General features: G+C 33.2%; 1 long non-coding RNA gene across 1 annotated transcript; it reads left to right on the forward strand.

The window, feature by feature from the left end:
• Positions 1-8,559: 8,559 nt before the first annotated feature.
• Positions 8,560-10,452, forward strand: LOC132058491 (uncharacterized). The gene is made up of 4 exons (XR_009415320.1): positions 8,560-8,930; positions 9,014-9,265; positions 9,663-9,737; positions 10,324-10,452. It is a non-coding gene; the product is annotated as an uncharacterized LOC132058491 (long non-coding RNA).
• The last annotated feature ends 1,353 nt before the right edge of the window (positions 10,453-11,805 follow it).

The raw sequence follows: 11,805 nt of genomic DNA on the forward strand, positions 1-11,805 counted from the left end.
TATAGACCCTTGTTTTAAGTTCTCTGCCTAATTATCTAATAAAGGCATTAAATGACCATTTCCAGTAGTAGTTATAGATGAATCTTTCCCTATTTTAATTTAAATTCTTACTTTCCAAACAAGGCCCAATTTTTCATAAAGGAGAATAGTTGTATTTTTTTTAAAAGCTACTTTTCATATAACAGTAGTAAGCTAATTTATTTATTGCCTTCCTTATCTTATTTGGGCACTTAATAATTTTAAGTAGTTAAAGTCAATCGGTACTTAGCTATGAGTTTAATTTTAACGCAAAGGTATTCTAAGATCAAGCTTTCCTTTTTTTATTAATTAAGTTTGGCCGGTTAATCGTAGTTAACGGATCTTAAAGGATGCTTAACCCCTTCCCTTTAGGATAACTAAGAACTCTTACCTAGAATCACATTAGTTAAATAGACCATTAATCGGAGTTAATTTTTAGCATTTACTTAGTTAAAATAGGTGTCCTAATTCTCCTCTAAAAATAATTAGGTGGCGACTCCTTAAGTTAGATAATTAGGAATCCAATATGTTGTCTTTATAACTTTTTAGGTTAAAATGGGGTATAACACCTACTACGATGAAGATTATGATTGAAGTCGTCCTTCGGGATTTTCAAGATGCCTTGAACGTGTATTCGGCAAATGCACATACATAGACCCGTAGTCCTTTGAAAAGAAAGTGAAGATAGTAAGAGATATTTATTTTTACGTATGCAAACCGTTAAAACATAGAAACCGTATTTCATAGAATCAAAATACATATTTTAATTCATGATGTTGTTCACCAGCAAATCTTCTATCAACATATATTCCAAAAGAATCGCAAATACCCTTCTCGATGTAGGTTGGTTCGGTATTCCGATCTATATCATCCCACCAAGAAGAGGGGTAAGGGTATCATTTTGTCGGTTCTCGTGACTTCTCTCTAAGCGCGCGATGTGCGCAACACTTAAGTATTGAATCATAAACATAAAGACACACCTTTCTTTGTGGACAAAACGACCAATACGATAATATTACTTGACTACATTAATCGATATAAGCGCATAATCAACTTTATCCTAAGCGATATTTACAAGCGACTTAAATCCGCTAGATAACTGCGCCACGTCATGATCTCCGGTGATCGGATTAGTATCATAATTGCTATCTTTGGATTGTGATCAACTTCGACCCACGATTTGGGAAACCGAGTTGTTACATAATTGACTTGTTTCATATTTAACTAAGTTATTTGACCCATATTTAGCCTTGTTCCTCGGGTAATATATAATCACGTCAACTTGTTGGAAAACATGTCAATGAACTATGAATAAGGTTTCGAAACCACAGTCTATACAAATTCCACATTACATACATATTATTTATACTTGGTCAAACACGTACGATTTTTATAAACTAAATTGGGCTAGAACTATTGCTTTAAACCGGATAAACACATCTGACAACAATAGATTATAAACACTTCAAGTATGATTTTCAGTACCAACATAAAATCTGATTCATCAAATCTCAACAACAATTCAATGCACCAAGAGATTTCAAACAATCAAAACAAGTTCTTAATCATAAATAATTGCATATAAAATGCTAAATAGCGAGATTTTAGTGCATCAATATAACTTTTCAAACTGCTCAAACTGATACAATAGACCTCAAATTTGAAACAAGACTATGTTCCAGTTAATTTAGGATGTGCCTTCATTTCACAACAGCATTACAATTAGATCCTAAAGTTATGATTGGTTAGCTTCTCACAATATAGAAACTCAACAACACCACACCATACAAAAAAAACTTCGCATTGCAGTAACTACCATGACAGAATTTCAGGTTCAAGTTAACATTTTATGAATCAACAGAAAAGATCAAGAAAGTACAGCTTCAATTTGAATTGCCAACTTAGTAATTGAGGGGTCAAGTTTCAGCTTTAGACACTTTCAATTCCTTTTCAATGGTTCTCAATCAATATTCAGCCAAAAGACATAAAAGATAAAAATACATTTCTCACACCCCACATATACACCACACATTTATGCTAACTAATGTATTACGCTGACATAAAAAGTAACAACCACATTTTACACTTTACATACACGCATATATATGTTAACTCTTGTCTTACATGACCTAAAGGTAAGAACCACATTTCATACACCGTACATAGATATGCCAATACGCCTTTTTGGATTTTGAAGTCTCAATTTCATCTTCAAAATCGAGTCTCCAATGTCTATTTTTTCTCTTACTAATTGAAGCCTCTTTCCCTTTCCTTTTGGCATCTTTTCAGGGGTTTCGATTTGACTTCAACTACGACGGAAGAAAATTAAGAGAATCATGTTTTTTTGTCCAAAGTTCATTCGGTGGATTCTTCCATAATCCATCTGCAAATTCAAAACTTGTTTTGCTCTTGTTCATGTCTTTTTGCGGTTTAGAGAAATCTTAATTGAAGTTCGGGCAAGCCTAATTTTAGGTACGGTGGCTCGAATCTCGGGATTTTACGGGAAGGAGAATTTATAGAAGTTTTTTTTTTACTCATTTTCTCACAAATAGAAATTTGGAATCACAACAATTTAAGTTGGAAAGAATGATGCACACACAAAAGAACTAGAAATACGAAGTGAAAACCCTAAATAAACCATTCAAATTGATTGAACGAGATGAAATTGATTGAAAAGAAGTAAAACATAGCAATATATGATAAACAATTAAAGAAATTGCAAACCCTAGAATTACCTTTAATAATGGTGAAAATGGAACGAAAAAGGAAATAGAATGGAGAAGAATAAGATATCCTGAAGAACAAGAGAAATCAAAGGAGAAACTAAAATCTAAACTTGTAGATAGAGAAATTTTCAAAAACTGTAAGAGATCAAATTGATTGAAAAGAAGTAAAACATAGCAATATATGATAATGTAACGACCCGTTTTGTCGTTTAGCACTTTAAAACTACGAAAAGGGTATGGGACTATATTGTATTTATTTATCTAATTTTAATACATGTTATAGTTTATATGAGATGATGAATAGAGTGAAGTAATGCGAGGACTAATGATATATTACATCGGTGAAAAGGCGATTGATGTGTTAGGAAGACATTTGATATGTAAATGGACAACCATTTTATTTAGTGGTCTCACGTAAAAGTTGGCATCAATATGTAGTTAATTAGAAATAAATGAAGTGGGCAAGCCACTTCCATGATGTTACGAAATGAGTGAAAGACAAATAGTTAGTGGATTTTTTTTTTTAATTAAAAATTAATGAAGTGGGCAAGCCAGCACTGGCATGATGTTGGGAATGAGTGAAAGACAAATAGTTAGTGGAAGTACGGAGGATAATTTCCACTAAATGTTTCCTTTTGACAAGTCAATGATAATGATAACCACCAACTCCTTTATACGCAACAAACACCAATTCTTCTTCTTTTATAAATTATCAAGACACCACACATGTCCAAGATCTTATTACGGATCTTGCTCCATTTATTCATTATTGGAAGTGGACACAAATTACTTTAACTTGAACAACACCGAAATATCAGAAAAGAGCAAAAACATTCCAAAAGAATTCTAGGAACTCAAGCATTCTGTGCAAGTAAGGATTTCTTCCAATTATTGATTCTTGGTGTAATATAATTAATCCTCTATGTGTTTAGTGGTTAAGATTATAGTGTTCATGTCAGAGATGGTATTAGAAATGATTATGGGTCCATTTCTTTTACTTGAGTTTAGTTCATATTATATATTTAAATTGTTTAATATCATGTGAAATATAAGCGAAGGTATTGATGTTGGATTTCTTGGATGATATATATGTACGTTAGAATTCCATTTTTTTTTTTGTGCACAAGGGATGCAATTTGATTTCAGTCAGACCAATCTCACGTTTTTGGTTATTAAAATTAGGAGAAAATTAGTGGATGTCATAATGATGTCCTCACCTATGCTATAAATAGATATGATGATACAAGTGAGTATAAAAACAAAATAATACATATGGCTATTTATTAAAAGCTTATGGTTTTATAAAATTGATGATGAGAGTATTATATTTCTAAAGCAATTTTACAACTCTTTGGCATTGAACATGTCACTATTAAATATACGTTAAAAAGGGAAAAAGGAATAAAGAAATCAAATGGCAACCAGATACAAAGGTGTTCATTTTGTTTTTATTTATTTTATTTTATTTTGTTGAAGGTCATTTGAAATTTGCTTGGTTCCAATTTCTTTTTTTTGATGCTTAGCATGTATCAATGTCAATCTTTATATATTGGGTCTACCTAATTAAAGATTATATTATTGAATGATATAAAAACCTTTAAATCATGGTATTTGAATTACGAAAAGTCAGATTTTGTCGAGAAGTTAAAGATATTGGAGTAATTAAAGGTTTCGAGTCTAGTCTAAGAAAGGAGAATTAATGATTTAATAGTATATTTATGGATGAAATTGACCAATTTTAATAATATATAATCCTTAGATAATGGGCGAAATTATTTTCTTCAAATAAAATTTCAATCTTCGTGTGGGCCCTGAGGCCACTTTTTGGGGTGCGTTTTTGGGTTTGAATATAAATATAGCGAGTATGGGTGTCCTTAGAGTCGTATTCTAACGTAGATCGCATATTTTATAGATTTTGATCGTTCGAGCTCTCTATGAAAGGAAGACATTAATTTGATTGTTCGTGGCATCCCGGCTCGGCATTGAGGTAGGTTACGGTCTCTTTTAGTTAGACTACGATTAGAGAATCGTATGTAGTTGTAGAAAGTGACGGGGACGACATATAGGCTTCGGGCATGAAGTAGAGGTGAATTCCGATTAGTTTGGCTTTGTTAGTTGCTATGTGGGCTTGTCGCCATATGTGTTATTTTCTTGTGAATATCCTTTGTTCGTATCTACATCACATACTAGCTCCTTTCATGTAAAGGAATGGTAACATTAATATGACTTGTATTGGTTGACTATATATTGGTGATATTATTGAGGGTGATATCATGCATGACATGTCTTTTATATTATTGTTGTGATGATTGGTGAGGTGAGTGATCGAGAGACTCAGGGTCTTTCTTAGGAGATTGAGGTAAGAGAGAGACTCAGGGTTTTTCTTAGGAGATTGAGAGTGACAGAGAGAGACTCAGGGTCTTTGTCGGAGATTGAGAGTGATTAATAGCCTCAGGGTTTTACTGTGGGAGAGCACGAGTGGTACATGGACTTCGCGGGTCCCCCATGGGTCATGACTATGAGGCATTGCCGCGTGTGTGTACGAGAGTGGAGTGTGAGAGGTGACTATTGTATTAAATTGCATTAAATCCCACTTATATATTTATTTGATCATTTGGTGAATTATGTCTTGTCTTGGTTGATTTCATGATTCCTTTACACTTACTTGTATATGATACGTGACCATTTTTGTTGCTGTCTTTCTTGTTGGTTTTGACTTCTTCGTACGTTATCTAATCATTGTCGGCCTATGATGCTTACCGGTACAAGTGTTGTCGATACTACTCTTCTTGCTGCGCTTTTGTTGAGTGCGAGTACGATCCGACTCCCGGTTCGCCCGTGGGCGTACGTGAGGGTGATATCTTTTAGTTATTCGGGGTGAGCTACGTCATGTTATTTTGAAGGACCTCACTCTGTTTTACATTTTTGTATTGACAGTGTGACAATATGTAGCCTTCGGGTATTTTCAGACTTCTATTCCGTCCTATGTTAGCGCTCTTGTCACTTTGACCGATTTTTTGGGGTTGTCGTGACATTTCTTGTTATGATAAGTATTTAAGACTTGATAACTTATTCTTAATTAATTTTAAACATTAACTTGTTTAGTAATGTGGTTCGCCTACTCGAAGGGATAGTGTAGGTGCCACCACGACTAGAATTGGGTCGTGACAGATAAACAATTAAAGAAATTACAAACCCTAGATTACCTTTAATAATGGTGAAAATGGAACGACAAAAAGGAAATAGAATGGAGAAGAATAAGATATCCTGAAGAACAAGAGAAATCAAAGGAGAAACTAAAATCTAAACTTGTAGATAGAGAAATTTTCAAAAACTGTAAGAGATCACGTGGGTTAACGATGAACCAAAAATTGGGTTAAATTGAAATCTAATTTCTTTTCCTTAATTTTATCCCAAAAAAGTGGCGATATTTAAAGCCCAAATCTGTCAGTTTTGTAAATTATCGTTATGTTTTGTAAATAAGAGAAACTATCTATATGTTTAGTAATAAATAGTCTTCGATGAATGCCAAATGTCATTTTCCTTTACGATTTAGGGAAAAGCACAAAATATCCCTAAAATACAAAATATTTATCCGCTCCATGCTCCCTCTAAACTAATTTTGCTTCTTACCCAATCGGCCAAAAATATTTAGGGATAATTACATGGCATAACTAACTCTTGTACATATTTATATTTAGTAGCTATAGTTTAGATTAATTACATCCTATAGCTAAGAGTAATATATTAAATACAATTAATAGCTACATATATATATTTAAAGTAAAATACTCTTATTTTATTATTTTATATCTTATTTGAAAATTTTAAGGTAGCTTTGAGATGCTTTCTCTCCGCCGCCGCACGACCACCACGGAATCACGCATTTGGAATGGCCGCCGGAGCTCCGTTACCGCCGTCGTTATCCTCAGTCAAAACCACAACTCCGCCTTAGAGTCGTTGTCACTGTTACTTTATTGTCATTTCTCTATCTCTGTGAACATGACCGTATGCATTACGAGATGAAGTTGGATAAACCATTGATGACAACTAAAATATGACAACTCAAGCACGGAACAAAAACTAACTCTAACTAGGAAGTTCAACGATTCAAGTTCGCTTTCTTGATGCGTCACGGTTCGATTCTACCAAAATGACCGTCGTCTCCTCCTCCAAATCCGTCGTTTTTCGGCGTCTTCTCCCCAAATCCGGTCATTTTCTGGCGTCTTCTCCCCAGATCCGGTCATTTTCCGACGTTGCCTCCTGAAAAAATCTCGTAGCTAATTTTTAGATTGCATTCATTTTTGTTAGGGTGTATTTTATTAGCATAAGGATTGTTGTTGTTGTTGTGAAATTTCCGGTAGATCACTGTGAGAAATCGTCGGTAGATCTGGCTGGAACTAGTGGTTGGTGTTGTTGTATTCAACAATACGACGATTGTATTCCCTTTTTGAGCTTTTTTTTGTTAAATTTTTAGATTGTATTCATTTTTTTAGGGTGTATTTGTTAATTTTTGAATTGTATCATGTTTTTATGTATTTTACTCGTTATATTCATGAATCCAGCCGTTCATGAATACAAATAGTCATTTCATGAATACGGTGAAAAAGCATTTCTAAATTAATACGATTGCGTTGAATACATTTGTAGAATACAACTTAGTTGAATACATACGACTTGAATACGGCGAAATACGAACTTGAATACGGTAAAAAATGCGACTCGTTAAATTTTAAATACAATGTACGTAGCGTGTGAATACAATCTCTTTGTAGCTACGAGGAAATGTAATTAGCTAAAGTGTAGCTATGCCAAATTTTTAACCCTCGAAATGTACTCGTTTATGTAAGTTTCCCTAATATTTGCAGTACCCCTAGCCCCAAAACCATAAATTGATGATACTAAGAGAAGGATTGAGTAGTCATACATGATACCATCTCAGTATGTTTATATACCACGATGGTATTACAGAGGAATTAAGAGTGTCTCATTAAAGGGTAGGCAGGTCTACGATACCATACGATACGGCCTATACATACATAGTCGAAGTTTTTTTCGGAACATATTGTTTTTATGCTATAATTTACTTCTCTTTATTGACATTTACTATAACGGACTTCTTTATAAAAGTACGCTTTCTTTATAAAATTACCCATATAACAACTATCTTTTTTGGTAATAATTAACCATCTTTTTATGAAAATAGAATATCTATGATTACCAATAATAAGTGTAGAGTTTACCAAATATTTGATCGTTTAATACACTATTTATGACAAAAAAAAAATCAAATGAATATATATATTTTCATCATTAAATGGGTTTTCACTTCGCCTACAAAGTGTGATTAAGGCTTAGAATTTAACGATTAAAAATGAAAAATTAGATTTTATGCATACGCTTTTTTCATATACAACTTATTTATTATTTAAATATCAAAATCTTATTATAGGATGTATAACAACAATTCTCTATAATAGTGAAAAAATTCGGATCCAGCGATCTTTGTTATAGAGAGGTTTATTTATTATATCATATAAGATGATGGTCATACAAATTTTTGTTTAGAAAAGTGCGTCTTTGAATAATTACATAGCAATCTTATCTCGAGAATATTTATGTGCTATATTGATATCATAATTATGAGGACATTCCGGGTAAATAGTTTGATGGCATGAAAGTAAAGAGTAAGGGCAGGTAATTATTTTGTTTTTCAAGGGCAGGGATGGTCTTTCATTTTTTTTTTTTGTTTTGGTTTTTTGGGGTCAAAATCTCATATAAGTACAAAGCTGTGGCTTATCCTACAGACCACAGAGAAAAACAGCAATGACCAAACTACCTAAAATCTTACTCAATGAATACTGCCTTCTAAGTTAAATAAGTAAATAATCAAAATTTCGTCTTTGCTCTTTCACGCAAACTTCTCCGTTTTTCTGCATATTCTGCCACACCTATACTATAATATAAACTCAAATGAAAAAAAATTCCTACAAATCTCTGAAAATTTGATTTTTTATTTTATTTTCGGTGATATTAACAATCGATTTGCTGTTTGCATAATCCATTTCTAAGAATTTGAAATCGTTGAAAAAAAAAAAAAGAAAAAGGAAATTCTATGTTGAAAAAATGATGCTTTCACGTATTGGCCGTTCTATATCTAAAGCTTCTCGCTCCAATATTCACAAAGTAAGTTTTTTCCTTAATTTTCGTTGATCAAATTCCTTTTTTTTTTTTTTTTTTTTTTAATTATGATTTTTGTGATTTTTTAGGGTGGTGGATATGGCGTGAGGTCGGCGGTGGATGAGGTGTCCACGAGCGGCGACGGGGCGTGCGTTACACGCGTTAATGGTGGCGGGTTAGGGTTTGTGAGGAGCTATTTGACATCATCGATTATTGGAGGTGGAAAGCAGGGTTTGAGTAACGCGCAGCGCGTGCAGTACACGCTCGAGGTTTTCCTGCGAAGGGCCAAAGAGCCAGAAGTAAAAAATGAGAATAGAAATTGAGCTATTTTTTTTTTGAAAGTATACGTTTTTTGTTACGTAAATATGCCCTTAGGCCAGCTAGTTTTACAAAACATGGCCCATACACTACCTATCTATGTTGCTGGTATTCTCCAAAAATGTTGCCGCAACCGTGTGGATTCTCAAAAATGCACTACTTTTGGAGTATCCGCACTTTCCAGCTCGACATTTTTGAAGAGTCGACAACATAGCTACTAAACACTTCACTATGTTGTGTGTATAGTGTATGTATATTATATGTAAGTATGTATAGTAACTATACACTACCTGAACTTTAACGTATTACATATTTTGTAAACTAGATGGCGAATGGTATTTGGTACGTAATTTTCCCTTTTGTGTTTGCTCTTTTACTTGGTTTCCAATGCTTATTTTGTTGAATTGTTGATTTTTGTAGACTATGAGAACTATTATCCAAAGAACAAGAAAGAAATTCCCAAAGCAAATAATCAGAAGGCTGAAAGTGGCAAAGGTATGATAGCACATTATTTATGTATTTTGGTATGTGTAATTATGTGTGAGTGACGTTTTCTTTATGTAATGGATAAACCAACAACTATGCCTCAATCTCGGTTGAAATTGAGATATACAACAACTATGCCTCGGTACCAAATATGAATCCTCATTTATTCATTTACGCTCATATCATATCATCATCATAGTAAATAAGATAAAAGTGAATAAGGAGAGAAATCATTAAAAATATATGTAAGTGCTTCTACTACTACTACTACTACTAAAAAGTTCCATACGAGTCTAAAACCTATCATAAACTAGTAGCTATCACTTATATAGATCATTTTCTTCCATGATGCCCTATCTTTAGCTAAGTCTGTATTGATACCAAGATTTTCCAGGTCTTTTGAGATCACTTGCATTGATGATTTAGATATGCTTCTTTTAATTTGTGGCGTTAGTATGGAGATGCAATATATGTAAGAAATTGGTTGTAGAATTATATGAAAAATCACGGAGAAACCCATGTTCTTCTCCTCTTTAATGCTTTATTTGTGGGTTGTGTACAATGAAAAATCTTGCTTTGGTTTGTGTTGTTGCAGAGGAAGGTGCAGGTGAGCAAGGAAATCCTCAAGAGAACTTCATGAAGCTAAACACAATTTGCTAACACCCTTGTTATTTATTGGGTTTATTCTGTCATCTATCCTTTTATCTCCTCGAGAGCAGCAGGAGGTTAGTGCTTAAACAAAGTTTTTTCTCTCATGCTGATCTTGTCCGTCCCCCTCCCCCCAAAAAAACCCTTTATCTTTTTTACTGGAAGTGGATGAGTATAGGGCCTTTGGCGCTAATAAGAATGTTAGCTCGGATATAAAGAAAATTGATCTTAAACATTTCAATGTTTATGTGAAGACCAATTTACCTCTACATTAATTGTATGGGAAACAAAAACACAGTCAGCCACCCGTAGGGAGAATTAGTCACTTGGATGGAAGATGTTAAATGTAGGGTAGCAATGGCACTTCTTTGCCTTTCCGTAATTTAAAAAAAATCTCCTTTTAAGGCTATAGAAGATTTGCAGTTAATTTTTTTACAATTAATGTGAATTTTTCTTGTTTAACATATGATGAGTCATAATGGAAAAATGATCAGAAATGCACAACTTTTGTAGGTTGAGTCATTACATGGAACCATTTGCTTGTAGATACTGGATAGTAATAAATGCTAGCTAGCTTTAGCTGTCCTGAAGTGGTTGTTCTTTTCAGAAAGCGGTAGGGTGATAAAACTTGCTACTCAATGCCGGCTCAAAAAAGCAAGGCAAATGAAGCCATTGATTTAGGCCTCAAAAATTAGAGAAAATTAAAAATATTATATGTATATAATACTGTACTATAATTTATATGACTATTGTTCATTAAAGATTTCAAAATTTATGTTGATTTTTAGGATTTGGGTTAGGTTCTGACAAATAAGGAAATTACTGCAAATTTCTCTCTCTCATTTTTTTTTTGGTAACTAATTTCTCTCTCTCATTAATTAGTACATTAACCTCCTTCGGGTTATGTTTTTCCTCCTTTGTGTATCGTTCATTGTTCCTATTATGACGATTTGCTTTCCAATTTCAACTAAGTTTTCCTAAATAACATATTTTGCTTTTCCCTGTTTGATTGATATATGTAATAGAAAATAAGTCCTAAATCTAATTAACCCCCGGTGGTTATTCAAAGAAGATGAAGTCATTTAGCATTTATGGAAGACTTGATCATGTTTTCCTATGATTATGGTCTTCTTTATGGTAATTTAAAGACTTAGGTTCTTATATGATACATAGGCTTTGTGTTCCTCCTTGTTATTACCTCTTTTTATATTTACAATCCCAAATTTGGTTGATCGGTGCATGGAGTAGAGTTTACCACACGTGTTAGAACAAGACATTTATCGTTTCTATTATCCTATTTACGACAAGTTATGCCATGAGGTGACTTCTCTAAAAATTTTGATTGTTTAACTGATGACTGGTGAGTAAAGCATAGTATAATTGAAAGGACAGTTCTCTCATCTTCAGTGATTGGTTATCTTCTGTAATT

Source organism: Lycium ferocissimum, chromosome 5 (genome assembly GCF_029784015.1).
Source record: "Lycium ferocissimum isolate CSIRO_LF1 chromosome 5, AGI_CSIRO_Lferr_CH_V1, whole genome shotgun sequence".
NCBI classification, from domain to species: Eukaryota; Viridiplantae; Streptophyta; class Magnoliopsida; order Solanales; family Solanaceae; genus Lycium; species Lycium ferocissimum.